This window comes from Trichosurus vulpecula, chromosome 8 (assembly GCF_011100635.1).
Source record: "Trichosurus vulpecula isolate mTriVul1 chromosome 8, mTriVul1.pri, whole genome shotgun sequence".
Taxonomy (NCBI): Eukaryota; Metazoa; Chordata; class Mammalia; order Diprotodontia; family Phalangeridae; genus Trichosurus; species Trichosurus vulpecula.
The window spans coordinates 83,703,736-83,718,979 of NC_050580.1; the positions used below are offsets into that span (position 1 = coordinate 83,703,736).

At 37.8% G+C, this 15,244-nt stretch overlaps 1 protein-coding gene across 4 annotated transcripts in view; it reads left to right on the top strand.

The window, feature by feature from the left end:
- Positions 1–15,244, top strand: part of CPEB3 (cytoplasmic polyadenylation element binding protein 3) — a 177,857-nt gene that overhangs the window by 109,815 nt on the left and 52,798 nt on the right. The gene's annotated exons all lie outside the window — the stretch shown is intronic.

The window sequence follows — 15,244 nt, forward strand, 5'->3', positions numbered from 1 at the left end:
AATCTTCACTCACTGGTGGGATCTGAACCACCTGTCCACACATCCTTAAAATATTCCACTTGACTGTAGCTTTGCTTCTGAAAGCTTTTACCCATAAAACTACAGAAAATGTGTTGTAACTGAGATAATTTTACTTCAGAGAGTTATTTCCCATCTAGTTAATTGCTCATTAATTACCTGTGGCCACTTGGCATTGTTTATTGCAAGAAGCAGCAGTAGAAAAAGACTCAGTTTCTTGACTTAGGCATTGACAGACAGCATTGTGAGGTAGAAAGAAGAGTGGATTTGGAGGCTCAGCTACTTCTCCTGAATCTCCCTTTCCTCATCTGTCAAATGAGAGGGGTAGAGTGAATTATCTCTAAATTCCCTTCCAGATCTAATGTCCTGTGTTTCTATGATGTATAATCTGAGAAACTAATACAAAATATGTGGAGACAACTGGGGGGAAAATAGTAAAAAGCTAGATTGTGTTATAGTATCCTGAGTGCAACCCAGGGAATATGTCCCTCTGGCCCCTTCTTTCTGTATTATTTAATCAGGGAAGGCTTTATGAACTTGCCAAGATAAGCCAAGGAAAGTGTTTTATTATTTAGGTGAAATCTTAGAGAAGGCTGAGTATCAGACATATTTTTGTCTCTAAGATATTAAAGAAACCAGCCAGCTACAGTGATCAGGCAAGCAAATTGATCAAGGATTCTAAAGTAGGAATTGAGAGGAACCTAAGAGGTCATTTAATCTGCTCTTGCCTCAAGCCTGGATGGTCTCTTTAATGGTTTTAAAAGTAAGGGTTGAGCATCTTGGTCATAAGTGAATATCTGCAGAAATGAACATAGTGATGGAGAGAATAACTCTTGGAACCAGCCTTTAGAAGAATGGAAAAATGAAAAGTCTAGCAGAGGAAAAGAAATTAGGTGGCAATGCAAGTGACCAGTCACCCTATTTTAATTCTGCAGATGATTCATGGCTCATGCAGGTGGCTCAGATTCTTTCCTTTGGTATGGATCACACCATGCCACCATGTTATTAAGATGGTCTTTGTGAGTTGCCATTGCCTCAAATTTTCTTTATCTTTCTGTCAATCAACCTTCTGGTGATGATCTTCTCCAAATTGAGTTAAGCCATATTCAAAGTCTTTCTACTTCGGTCCAGGGGAATGTGTACTGTGCCTCAGAATTCCAGGATCACCTTCATGCTGCAATGAGAGCTGGGGAGAAAAACGGAGAAGAAAGCAAAAAGGGAAGAAAAGGTGCAGGAGGAAGCATCAGGGGAATTGGGGGAGGGGAGAATTTGCCAGAAAGATTAAATATGTTATATTCAGAAAAGCACTGAGTCAGAAAGTCCTCTAAGATTTTTTTTTGCTTGAGACAATAAAATGGCTTTGACCCACTTGGATGAAGAAGCAGAGTGCAGGGTATATCATGGATGGAGGATTAACGTCCCCAACTTTGCCATATTCAGTAGGAACTTCAGAAAGCACATTGCATTTGAATGGTCTTATAAGACATATGCTTCATCTGTATAACAGCAAAAATAATTGAAAGTGTTGATTTCATGGTCTTTAAGGGGCTGAAGACATTTTTGTTGAAATTTTGTTGATATCTGTGTTGATAGCCAATTTGGTTTAATCTTTGCATTCTATTAAAGATTGGGTCCTTTGCCTGGTTAGGTGCAGTGCTTAATATGTAGGAGCCCAGATTGTCTCACATCTTAAAGACCAGGAAGTACAGCCTGGTAATGTCATGAAGTACAAAAGCAGTCATTTCAACTCATAGGTGGATCTGTCTATAGAAATGTTTTTTGTATATACAGCCAAATGGATGAATCATACTGAATCACAGAATTCAGGGATTTGCAGATTTGTGCTTCTTCCATGTAACTGCCATGATATTTCTCCTTATAATGACTTCATAACTATCTCCACCTATCAGAATTCTTTTATCACTCAACTTAGTTGCTTTCCCTTCCACAAAGTCTTCCTTGACCATTATCTCCCAGCTCAAAGGTGCTCTCTCCTTTCTCTGTACTTTCATGTCAATTTGTTCATATCTCTTAGGCTAGTCATTATATTCTGCCTTGTATTAGTTATGATGTGCATATCTAATATCTGCTGCTAGATTATATGCTACCCAAGGACAGGGACTACATATTTTTTTAATCTCAGCACAAAACACACTGTTTTGCTCAAATATTTGACCAAAAGAAAGCATACCAAATGGCAGTTAAAGTTTTGTGAATAGAACACTTTGTTCAAGACTTATGCTTTGAGAAAGTATGAGACCAGGGTGAGAGCCCTAGGGTACTCCCCAGCCAGTAGAAGCTGGACTTGGTGAGAATCCACAGTAGATGTTGGAGGTGGCCTTGAGAAGCAATCCAGGTAAGTCTTATGAAGAGGCTGAAGTCAGAGAAGATTTTCAGATTAAAGGTGCTTGTGTCTAAAATACTTAAGAAATTTAGAAGGATTAGGATGGAGTATACACTTGAGGTTTTTGGTTAAGATTGATGAAAATGGGTATAGGTTCTGTGGAATGGAAGAGATGGATGGAATTGGCCATCAGAAGGTCCTATCCCTTCCTTTTGTAGGAGCATACCCTGCAGTGAGTTAAACTTCAAGAGAAACAGGTCAAATAATATTTAGCCACTTTTGGAGATGAGGATAAGTCCTTACAAGCTTGAAATCTCCTTTGCTCTTGTCATTAGGCTGTTTGAGTAAGTTAGCTAGAATAGAGATGAAAGTCTATTGAAAGAAATTACTAGTAACAAAATTGGTTAAGCTTCAAGAATGAATCTAGAACCCAATTGTTTATTGCTAAAACCTTTATTTTCTTCTATTTCTTAGAAAGCTTTTTTTAAATTAAAGCATATAAATGGGAAATTTGTAGGCAGTAACACCTTTGTTTTCTCCCCATCTTGTATCTGTCCAAAGATATGGTTGGCTTCATCCATGTAACTGCCATGATATTTCTCCTTATAATGGCTTCACTACCATCTCCTAGGCCTAAATCTAAACTTTGATTATTTTCTTAAAATAACCAAATTCTCTCTTATGTAATAGTGATAGGTGTGATGTTAATGTGATTAAAGATCTTCTTGCCCATTAATCCCATTAATAAGTGTCAGGTGGAGCTGGTTAAGGGAAGCTTGATTAGGGGAAGCTTGCTTGTAGGAAGGCCCACACGCTTTTGCTAATTAGGGTTGTGAAGCCCTCAGGCTCTAAAAAGGGTATATATACTCTGAGGGTAGCTGTTAAGCTCTCTCAGAACTTTGGGAGGAGAGGACGAAGGCAAGCAGACAGCTAGGATTTGTCAGTGAGTGTTTTTATGTGAAGGCCCCAGCTTAGGGGAAGGTTGTGGGATGACTTGGCTCCCTACTGTTTGTGTTTTTAAGTTCTTTGCTGTTATAATGAAGTGGATTTACTGGTTTTGGAATATAACTGCTGCTATGTTGAATTAAAGTTATTGGTTTTGGGATTTGATCCTCTGGTGTCTGAATAAATCTTTTACTTCTTCTGCCTTCTGTATAGTCTCTTATATTCTGCAGTACAGAACTATAAAGGCATGGTCATGGTCACTATCAATATTGTGACACTTGCCTTACTGATACAATAGGTTAAATCTAATACTTAGATTTTAGGATCTCCTAAACACTCTTTTTACAGTCAGGAGGAGATAAGCATGTGGGGTTGATCCTTTCTGGTAAACTTAGAGGGGAAGACATAGACAAGAATCTCAGCAGAATAGGCAGGAATGGATGAGTTGCCATCTGCATCATTTGAAGGAACATCCAGATCAAAGAGGTTGCAATAATATCTATTTGCATAAAATATTAAACCATCTTAAAGTCATCCTGAGGCTTTGAAAGGCAGACATGGCTTTTTATTTCTGATCCTGGGAAAATTCTCTTGGCTTCTATTTGTGATTTCATTGTTCCTTGACTTCATAGAAGAACAAATTCCAATTTTGAAATGAAAAATGCCTTTGAAAGGGAAGTAATCCAAGTTTTAAAAGGTAGATTAATTCAAGGAATCAGCCAGGAACATTTCAGAGAACAGCAAATGTGGAAATAGCTCCGTAATGAGGAGCCCCAGGATCAATCCCATACATTAGAATGTTAGCCCCAGACTCAGTTAACTTTAATTTATGGGAGAAAGACTCCCCATTAGCTATATGCACCATGGAACAGAGAAACTGAATTGTCATACTTCAGTTATCAACTGAGGAAGAACAATGATTTTCATATTTGAATAAACCTGCTTCTTGTGCAAGGAGCATAGTATTGTGAAAAGAACACTGGGTTTGGTATCAGAAGAGATATGTTTGAATCCCAAATCTGCTACACACCACTTATATGACCTTAAGCAATTCAGCTTACCTCCATGGGCCCCAGTTTCCTCATCTGTAAGATGAAGGTTTGAACCAGATGATTTTTAAAGTCATTCCCAAATCTAAACCCTTTAAAAAAAATCTTTTAAAAGAATTTGCAAGGTGCCACAGTGTATGACATGTAATTGACAAGCGTACTAGAAGACATGGAGTATAACAATTTTTAATGAAAGAATCATGTATAATTTCTGAACATTCTATTCTTTTCTCAGAGTTATAACTGTGAATCTGATATAGATGAACCAGATAGCTGATTCAATATTTGAATATATGATGAAACCTGAATCTTTGAGGGGTCTTCAAGTCCAAGAGGGATTAGACTTATTGCTGCTTAGCCTCAGAGGGCAGAATTAGAAGTAATGGGTAAAAGCTATGCAAAGGAAAATTTAGACTTTAATGTGACTTCCTAGCAATTAAAGGTATCCATGAGTGAAGTGGAGTAACTTGATATATATAGTAAGCTTCTCCTCATTGGAGATCTTCATACAGAAGCTGAGTGATCACTTATTATCTCTTGTAGAATGCCTTTGTCAAGTTGGACTAGATCAGTAAAACTCAAATAGGAACTTAGGAAACACAAATTAACAGTTTCTATATCACATTATACTTTTATTTATTGTGTTAAACATTTCCCAATTACATTTTATTCTGGTTTGGGCAGCATTCTTGGGCTGCTTGAGACAAGTAGTGTGTGAGTTTGGTGGACTAGATGACTCTTTAGTTCCCTCCCAAACCTAGCATTCTGTTTTAGTCACTATTCTCATGTCATTATTATTAAATTGCATATTTTCAAATTTTATCCTAGATTTCTTTCCATTAAGCAACAAGTATCTTGGGGATAGATCAAGAAACATACCCTCTTTTTGGAGGCGGGAAGGCAGGGCAATTGGGGTTAAGTGACTTGCCCAAGGTCACACAGCTAGTAAGTGTGTTGAGTGTCTGAGGCCGAATTTGAACTCAGATCCTCTTGACTCTAGGGCCAGCGCTCTACTCACTGTGCCACCTAGCTGCCCCAGAAACATACCTTTTAAAAACCCAATTGTAAATGGCCTTTGGACTCATTTGTGTTTTGGTTGCCTGTATTTAAACACTGATTTTTGCCACTTTGTGGTAGAGTTTGTTAGAGTGTGCTACTAATGTTATGGTAAAATGATGTTTTTGCCTGTTCTTTAAGAACTACTATTCTCTATCTTTTCCATGTACTCCTCAAAATATGATACACAAAGCAGAAGATCATACTCTAGAATTGTTGGGATCAAACTTAGTTGGGCTCTGCTTGAATATTATACTATTATTTGGGGTGGGAGGGAATGGAAGAATTTTATACATGAGGATTATTTTTGGTATAGGTATAAAAATGTATAAGGGACTTGCCATCATAATGATGGCTAAACTGTATGACTGTGGGTGAACCTCTTAACCAATTTAGTGCTCTAGACAACTTTCCAAGACAAATTAACAATGATCTCCATCAGTGGAGAGAGTTTCTATGCTGGGAGTTCCCCACACTAAGGAAATCATAAGTTTGCTTCTCACCCTCCTCAGTGCAATAATGCTGAGCTCCCAAAGTAATAATAAATGGTAGAATTTGATATAAGATTATTTAGCATGGTTATAACAAGAGGCACATAATATCACAGTGAAAAGGGGGTGTATTAGGAGTCAAGAGGACTGGGTTGAAGTTTTAGTTCTGCCATTTAGTGTGTCTGACCTTGGGCAAATCACTTAACTTCTCCAGTCTTCAGTTTTCTATCTGTAAAATGGGGGTGGGGGGGGAGGAGAGGAAAGCAGGGTGTGGAATAACTAATTAAGGTTCTTTCTAGTTCAAAATCTATGATCCTATGATGTATGATCCCATGATATGGAACATGACAATATTTTAGGAAAAACTTTCTATCAGTCTTCAAGACTTGATCTCTTGGAAAATACTTTCCAATTTTTTACCCTAAAACTTAACACCAAAATTTTCTCTTTTCTCTGTTGAAGGGTTTCAGTGTTTTTACCTTCCTGAAAAAGAAGTGGAGAATTGAATCTGTTAATAATAAAGACTTTTATTGTAACCATAATGAATTTTTACCAAGAGACCCATACCATTTGTATAATTTATCTTCTCCATCCCAGCCCCTCTTCCTAGCTTCCCTGTTTCTGTTAATGGCATCACCATCCTTCCACTCACCCAGGTTCAGAAACTCAATCATCTTCACTTCTTGACCCTACCTCACCCCCTCCCCAAATATATAATCAGTTGTCAATTTTGAGGTATAATGGCAGCAACATCTCTGATTTCTGTGTCCTCTCTACTACAATCTACTGCCATCTTAATTTAGGCCCCCATCACCAGTTGCCTGAACTACAGCTAGATCACAATTAATTAAAATAATGAATCCCCTGAACTGGCTGCATGTATTTGAATTCACATTATTCAGAGTTAAAAATATGCAAAATATGGTCATTGGTATTTTTTCCATTAATTTTCCCTCTGTTTTTTCCTCTATTATGTTTTTGTATAATTGATGATTGTGAAAGAAGCAATGTGTGGCTTGCAAAGAATTTTGTCACTATCAAATCATGGGACCTGCTTTACCAGTACATAGTGATAGCATCTCTCAGTGCCTATTTCCTTGTTCCCCTCATTCCAGTGACTGACAGAGGCTTTTTTTCTCCTTGACCCAGTTCTCCACTCCCACTTCCTTGTTCCTTCTTCCTACTTAAAATACATTACTATACCACCTCTTCCATAATCTTTTTTGCTCTGGTTATTTGACTAGAGTAAAATATAATAACATAGGGAAGAAATTGTATAAGGAGGAAGCACTTTCATTATTTAATTTAATAATAGCATTGGTTTTATTTATCCATTACTAGAAATCAGTGTTCCTAGTGCCTAGTTCCTAGGACCTGAAGGTGAAGGAACTGAAGCTTCACCTCCCTACTTTTTGTTTTCCTCCTTTGGGGGTTGGTAATGATTCAGCAAGTGAAGAATGCTGAGTTTTCTTTATGCCAGGTTGGCTGGTTGGTCGGGATAAGCGCCATATTTCTATAGGGCTTTGTGAGAAACCAAAGCACTATATATTTGGTCTCTAACATAAATGATATCACCTCTACTTTTTTGCCTCTTCCAGTTCCTGGGGCTTTTCATATATGTTGGTAACTGCTTTGGAAGCTTCAGAAGGTCAGCTTTGCTAGTGGGGATGCTTAAAACAGGAAGGGGAGTTGAACTCATCATTGGACAAAAAAATAGAGGAAAGTACTCTGCTTTCTCTATATGCAGTTCAGATGGCATATTGTCATCATAGTACATGACTTACATGGCCAGGGACCAGAGGAAACATTCTGGCAAAGGATTATTGAATGCTTAGACTCTCAACCTAACCAACTAAGTAAAGCCTGTGGGGCTTCCTTTGGGACATGGAAATACCTTAGTTAAAAAGAACCTTCTCTGAAAGATTTTTTTCCAATGGTATTTGCTGTGTTGATGGGTATCTCATAACCTTTTTAAAAAACATTTTTTCCAATTGTGTGTAAAAACAATTAATATTCACTTTTTTAAAATTTTGAGTTCCAAACTCTCTCCTTCCCTCCCTCTTCCCCGTTCCCCTGACAGGATAAGTAATCTGATATGGGTTATATGCGTGCAATCATGCAAAACATATTTCCAAATTAGTCTTGTTATGAAAGAAAACACAGACCAAAAAGCCCCCCAAAACAAAAAAAACTAACCCATAAAAAAAATAAAGTGAAAAATAGTATGCTTCAATCTGCATTCAGACTCTGTTCTTTCTCGGGAGTTAAATAGTAGTTTTCATCATGAGTCCTTTGGAATTGTCTTGCATCCTTTTATTGTTGAGAATAGCTGAGTCATTCACAGTTGATTGACATACAATATTGCTGTTACTATGTACAATATTCTCCTGGTTCTGCTCATATCACTTTGCATCAGTTCATCTAAGTCTTTCTAGGTTTTTCTGAAAACATCCTGCTCAGCATTTCTTATATCATAATAGTATTCCATTATATCCATATACCACAACTTGTTCAGCCATTCCCCAATTGGTGGACCTTCCTTCAATTTCCAATTCTTTGCCACCACAAAAAGAGCTACTAGAAATATTTTGTATAAATAGGTCCCTCCCTCTCTCCCCCCACACTTTTTTTGTCTCTTTGAAATATAGACTCAGTAGTGATATTTCAGGGTCAAAGCGGATGCACAATTTTCTAGCCCTTTTGTCATAGTTCCAAATTGTTCTCCAGACCGGTTGGACCAGTTCACAATATCACCAACATTTTGGTGACTCAATTTTCCCACATCCCCTCCAACATTTATCATTTTCCTTTTCTGTTATATTAGTCAACCTGATTGGTATGAGGTGGCACCTCAGAGTCGTTTTAATTTGCATTTCTCTAATCAATAGTGAACATTTTTTCATATGACTATAGATGAATTTGATTTCTTCATCTGAAAACTGCCTGTTCAACTGCTTTGAGCATTTATCAATTGGGGAATGACTTGTATTCTTATAAATTTGACTCATTTCTCTATATATTTTAGAAATGAGGCCTTTATCCAAAACACTTGCTGTAAAAAAAATTTTCCCATGTTTGGTCATAAATTCTTCTTTTATCCATAGATCTGACAGGTAAACTACTATTCCTTGTTCCCCTAATTTGCCCATGGTATCACCCTTTATGTCTAAATCATGTACCCATTTTCGCTTTATCTTGGTATACAATGTGAGGTGTTGGTCTATACCTAGTTTCTGCCAAACTGTTTTCCAATTTTCCCAGCAGTTTTTGTCAAATAAAGAGTTCTTGTCCCAAAAGCCTTTGGGTTTATCAAACAGTAGATTACTATTGTGATTTAGTACTGTATTTTGTGTGCCTAATTTTCCCACTGATCCACCATTCTTTTTCTTAGGTGGTACCGCATTGTTTTGATGATTACTGCTTTATAATATAATTTGAGATCTGACATGTCTCCCAACCTTTTTCATTCAATAATAATTAAACATTTCTGAGTTATTTCCTACTCCTCCTGAAGGGTTATGACTGTCCCTCTGTGTATAGACCCATTAGCACAGCAAAAACAGCTGCCCAGATTCTGCAATAAGGGCCCAGATTCCCCAGATTCCTTTCCACCTTATCTTCTCTAATTGATCTGAGATTAGCTCAGAGCTGACTTGTGATTCAGGAGGTCAGAGGGAGAAATGGGCAGAGGTAAGAGAGGGATGCCTATGCAGAAATGATCCGGTTACCAGAGTGAGGATCAGTACAAAGTGAGGATCAGGAGCCACATAGAAAACTTAGCCAGACTTTTTTCCATACAATGGTTTATCACCATCTCTGAGAAGCACTGCCAGAACTAGATGATCTAAGATGCTGCTTTCAATCAGTGCATGACCTTTGTGTAAGAGTCCTCCTCTCTATATTACCTTATAAAGCCACAGGTTCACAGAAACCTAGCTGAGACCTTGATGAGGCTGATTCTCTTGTGATATTTGCATTTTATAACAAAGATGTCTTTAATATTCCCTTTGATAAGGGAATTATTATTCCCACATGAATTAGACATACTGAATTTTTAATAGCTTCCCCAAGGTTTGATGCCATTTGCAAAAAAGAATGCTAAGTAACTGAGGATTAGCCTTTCTTGCTTTGCAACTGAAGATTTTTATATTTTTTATATATTTACACACACACACACACACTTTATGAATCCCTGACTCACCTAGACTAGACATCTGGAAGCAATTATGAGTCTCTGACTTACTTAGCCTGAGCCCCAGTGTCCCACCTCCTGCCTCATCTTCCCATTTGTCTGGAGCCATGTGTCCATTTACTATCCTTGACAGTAGTCCTGACACCCATACTTCTTGCCTTGTTGACTGACTCCCTTTTGTTCCATTGACTGAGTCCTGGGCAGTGGCTGGTCTTTGACCTGCTGCCTCTGCTTAGGGAAGCACCTTAGGTGATTGATGCTCCATGAATTTGGCATAGAGTTTGGGCAGGGTGCTATCCAGAACATGCAGGGCAAAATGCAGCCACTACTTTATATCAGTTTCCAGGATCTTCTTTCCAGAAATAGTCAAAACTCTCATTGCTTCATATCCTGCTAAGAAATGAAGCCTATATGACCAGTGCAGACCTTTTCTATGTCAGGTTTCAGGCTTTTCTCTGTCACATGCATCAGTATAATGTGACCTCCATCAAAAACCAAGCTTGATCCTACATCCGATTGCATGCCATCTTGGGGAGGGAGGAGGGAGGGAGAAGGATTTAGAACTCAAAATCTTATAAAAGTGCATGTTGAAAACTAAAAATAAATAAATTAAAGGTTAAAAAAAAAACCCAAGCTTGTTTTGATCACAGAATTTTTGAGTTGGGAAGGAAGCTCAGCAGCCTTCGACCCTTTGGGGCTAAAGAGACCGAATTTAATTCCTCTTTCTATTGACAAACTTTCACAAACTTGAAGATATCTTCATGTCGCTCTAAGTCTTCTCTCCTCCAGAGTAAACATCTCCAGTTTCTTTCATTGATCTTTATATGGTATGGTCTCAAGGTCCTTTACAGTTGTGTTTGTCCTCTTCTGGATGCCCTCCAGCTTTTCAGTGTCTCTTCAAAACTGAGCTTCCAGGAACTGAATATGATACTCCCCCTGTCATCTTCTTATTTCTGAAAGCTTTGCCTCTTTTGGGGAGGCTCAAGATCACATTAACCTTTTTTTTGGCAGCCACATTTGCACTTGTGTCTGATATTGAGCTTTCAGTATTTCAAACCCTGAGATCCTTTTCAGACAAGCTGCTTTCTAACTGCGCCTTCCTTCACCTTCTATTGAATCCCTGACTCACCTAGCCTTGACCTCTGGAAGCACTTTCGAATCTCTGACTTACTTAGCCTGAGTCCCAGTTTCCCTTGTGAAGCTGATTTTTTGGACCCAAATGTAAGACTTGAGACTTATTTTTTCTAAATTTCCTCATCTTAGATCCAGCCCAAGGCTCTAAGATGATTGATTTCTCCTTTGTCTGAGCTCCTGTAATGATTGACATCTGTACTGTTCATTGATGTTTTTCTAGGAAATAAGATTGTAAGGTGCTTGGGGATGGAGACTATGCCTTGTGTTACCCTGAACCTCTTGGTGCCTTTACATGTAGCATGCATGTAATAAATCCTTCCTGGCTGACCTTCCCCACCCATTGGGATCTAGTTTATCCCAAGGAACTTCAATTCCGGCTTGTAGTTGTAAAAGTAGATGATTATTATTTTTTTACCTTGCCCAACTAAATTCTATTTTATTTAACTTTCATGTCTTTTCCCATTACTAATAACCCAGAAGAACTGTGTGGCTCACTGTCAAATAGGAGATGATATGGAGAGAATGAAAAACCTCTCTCAAGGAGTGAATCTCAAGTATTCAACTTGGATGAACTTTGTGTCACTGTCAAGCTGTTGATGAAGTGACTAATAACAATAATTGCTCATATGGGCATAGCACCTTAAGGTTTACAAAAAGTTTTCATATCCAAAACCTGATGAGGTCAATAGAATAATGATTTTTAACCTCATTTCACGGATGAGGAGATGGAAGTCCCAAGAGACATGATTCCCCCAGGGTCAAACCTTTCATAAATGCTTGAGTTCTTTTTCCAGTAGCAGTTATGATTTTACATGGTTCCAGTGCCATTTGTTCTTTTACCCAGCTTTCCTCATGTCCAACAGTGTGAATATGAGGTGGTTAGCGAGGTTTAGACCCTCACTCTGTGGCCAAAACTACCTGGTTTCTGAAGCCACTGAAAATAGCAACGTGGTTCTTAGTACTATGAACATTTATAGTGTCCCAGAAGCCTTAGATAGCCTAAAGCTTTGAAACGAATAACTGAGCGAAGCTTTCCCCCTGGTAAGTGCAAGAAAAGATTTTGTAGCTTAAAACAGCACTAAGATTTTTAGGATATCCTATACATGTCTTTCAGCATTTTACATGCATTATTCTCAAAACTAACCCAATGAAAACTACATAGTATAAGTATCATTATCCCCATAAGACAGGGAGACTAATGCTCAAGTTGGTGAAATGACTTGGTCATGATCACACATGAGTCACTGGGACGCTGTCACAGGTCTTCTGATTCCAGAGACTGGCTCTTTCTACTACTCTGTGATGCTGTTTCAAACTACTTATCTAATGGTGGTGGCTCTTCGTCAATTGCCAAGAGCTATACCACCATCAGAATTAGAATTAGCCTGACCTCAGCCTAGTCGGAGTCTGTTGCCAAGGCCCCTCTCTGGGGGAACCCATCATGAACATGATTATCCTTTCAGTTTTATACATGCTGGCTTGACCCAGCTCTTGTGCCAAGCAGGCAGAATTGCATGTCAAAAATTCTTTTGGGCTGTTGTGTGTGTATGTGTTTTTTTGTATCCTTATCAGAAGCACTTAGGGAAAAGTAAAAAACTTCAGGTTCTTAGGAAGCCCTTAGAAAGGGGCTTGCCAGGAAGTATAAAAAGTGATTTAGACACACATACTACTTAGTTTCAAGTGCTTCGGTGTTGCATTTTTTGAGAACATATAGCCCATTTAATGAATAGTCAGTAAATGCATGTAAATGAGTGACTTTGTTTTTCAACAGGGGTAAAAAACAGAGGGAATAGCAGTATATATTGGTTAAGAGAAAGGAGAGTTCCGGAAGGTACATAATTAGGGAAAACAGTCATTCCTCTTAGTCATGGAAGGTTTTGTGAAGAAGCTAGCATCTCAAGGGCACTTAAACTGATGAGAGAGGGTCAGAGTTTATTGGCCTGGGACAAGGATGAAGAACATTTCAGGGAGAAGTTTTAGGATGTGTAAGGGTTTCACCTGTTGAAAGATATTCAATGTAACTGAAAGAAGAAGATGAGATGAGAGGGACATAATGCAGTTGGGTGGTGACACTTAGAATCAGTGATATTAAATAGGATGTTATTAATAAAACTGCCCTACAGTGTTGGATCTCTCATTTAGCACTTAGCATCAAAATTACACTAATTCCACCAAAATTGTTAGTTTCTATTGGGAAAATATATGATAACCAATAGCTACTATTCAGTAATGTCTTTTAAAATAAATGTTCTATAAATGCTTTTTTTTACATCATTGCCACTTTCCAAAGACCAACTACCTCTACTATATAACTCTCCCATGAAACAAGGAAGTATAGTTAAGCAAAACAAATGGGCACATTGGCCTTGTCTGACTGTGTATTCCTTATTCTATACCTATTGTCTGCTATATCTCTGGGAGGCAAGAGGCACTCTTTACCATCCATCTTCTGAAGTCACTGCTGGTCTCAGTATTGCTTTTAAATGAATTTCTGTTTCGTGACTCACAACAGCTGCTACATAAGTTGGAAGGATAGTAGTACATGTGTGTGTGAGACATGATTCAATTTCCTCACCTCTTCCAGTAAGTCCACAGATCAAAAATAAGGAACTGCGTTAGGGAGACTTTTATTTCTTTTCTTTAAAAAAAAACCAATTAATTAATTTTTAGTTTTCAACATTCCCTTTTATAAGATTTTGAATTCTAAATTTTTCTCCCTCTCTCCCCTCTCCCCTCCCCAAGATGGCATGCAATCTAATATAGGCTATACATGTATAATCATATTAAACATATTTTCACATTAGTCATGTTGTGAAAGAAGAATCAGAGCAAAAGGGAAAAACCACAGGAAAGAAAAAACAAAAAAACACACAAAAAGAGAAAATAGTATGCTTCAATCTGCATTCAGACTCCATAGTTCTTTCTCTGGATGTGGATAGCATTTTCTATCACGAGTCTTTTGGAATTGTCTTAGACCATTGCACTGCTGAGAAGAGTTAAGTCTATCAAAGTTGGTCTTTGCACAGTGTTCCTGATTCTGCTCACTTCACTCAGCATCAGTTCATGCAAGTCTTTACAGGTTTTTCTGAAATCCGCCCACTCATCGTTTCTTATGGGACAATAGTATTCCATTACATCCACATACCACAACTTGTTCAGCTATCCCCCAATTGATGGGCATGCCCTCAATATCTTAATTCTTTGCCATCACAAAAAGAGCAGCTTGAAATATTTGTATACGTATGGGGGAGATTTTTATTTCTACTGTGAGGTAGGGAAATGAGGGAATCCAAGGCAATGGTGTTAATAAGCCACCATAGACCAAATTAATAATGTCTGCAAGATGGAGGAATTGGAGATTAGTTGAAAACCTTAAGGAATAAATAACTCATAAGTGCCTTCAAATTTTTTTAGAAACTCTGTCAACATGCAAGCAATTTATATGTTAATTATCCATCGTTCTTACAGCATCAGACTATGAATTTGTGTACCTGAAAGTAATTTTAATTTTTTAAAATCTACAAATCAGACTTTAGTCATTTAGACCAGCATGTATAAATTAATGACATTTATATATTAAATTTACATATAATTTATGTATTTGTACACACATGCACAGAAATCTAAATGTGTAAATGGTTTGGGTGTGTTATGTAGGTGGTACTTTCACATTTATTTGAAGGCCTGTTGTTTGCAGAGACCTATAGAACTCAGGCCTTGTCCTTGAAGGGTTTATAATCCAAAGGGGAAAATATTTATACTGGGGGGGGGGGGGAAATTGACACAATTAATAAAAGAAACAATGAATAAGTCCTTTTTCTAGGCTTGTTCCCATCTGAGAACATTCTCGTACAGTACAAGTTTGAGATCTTTGGGTCTCCTTATTCTAAGACCTTCATTGCAAAGGAGTCTATGTATTAGTGGATTGATCTCAATATGTACGTAGGCTATTGGTAAGGAAAGTAATAAGGAAGACAATGAGAAGCTTTTCCCAGTGGTTATATTCTTTTCATTC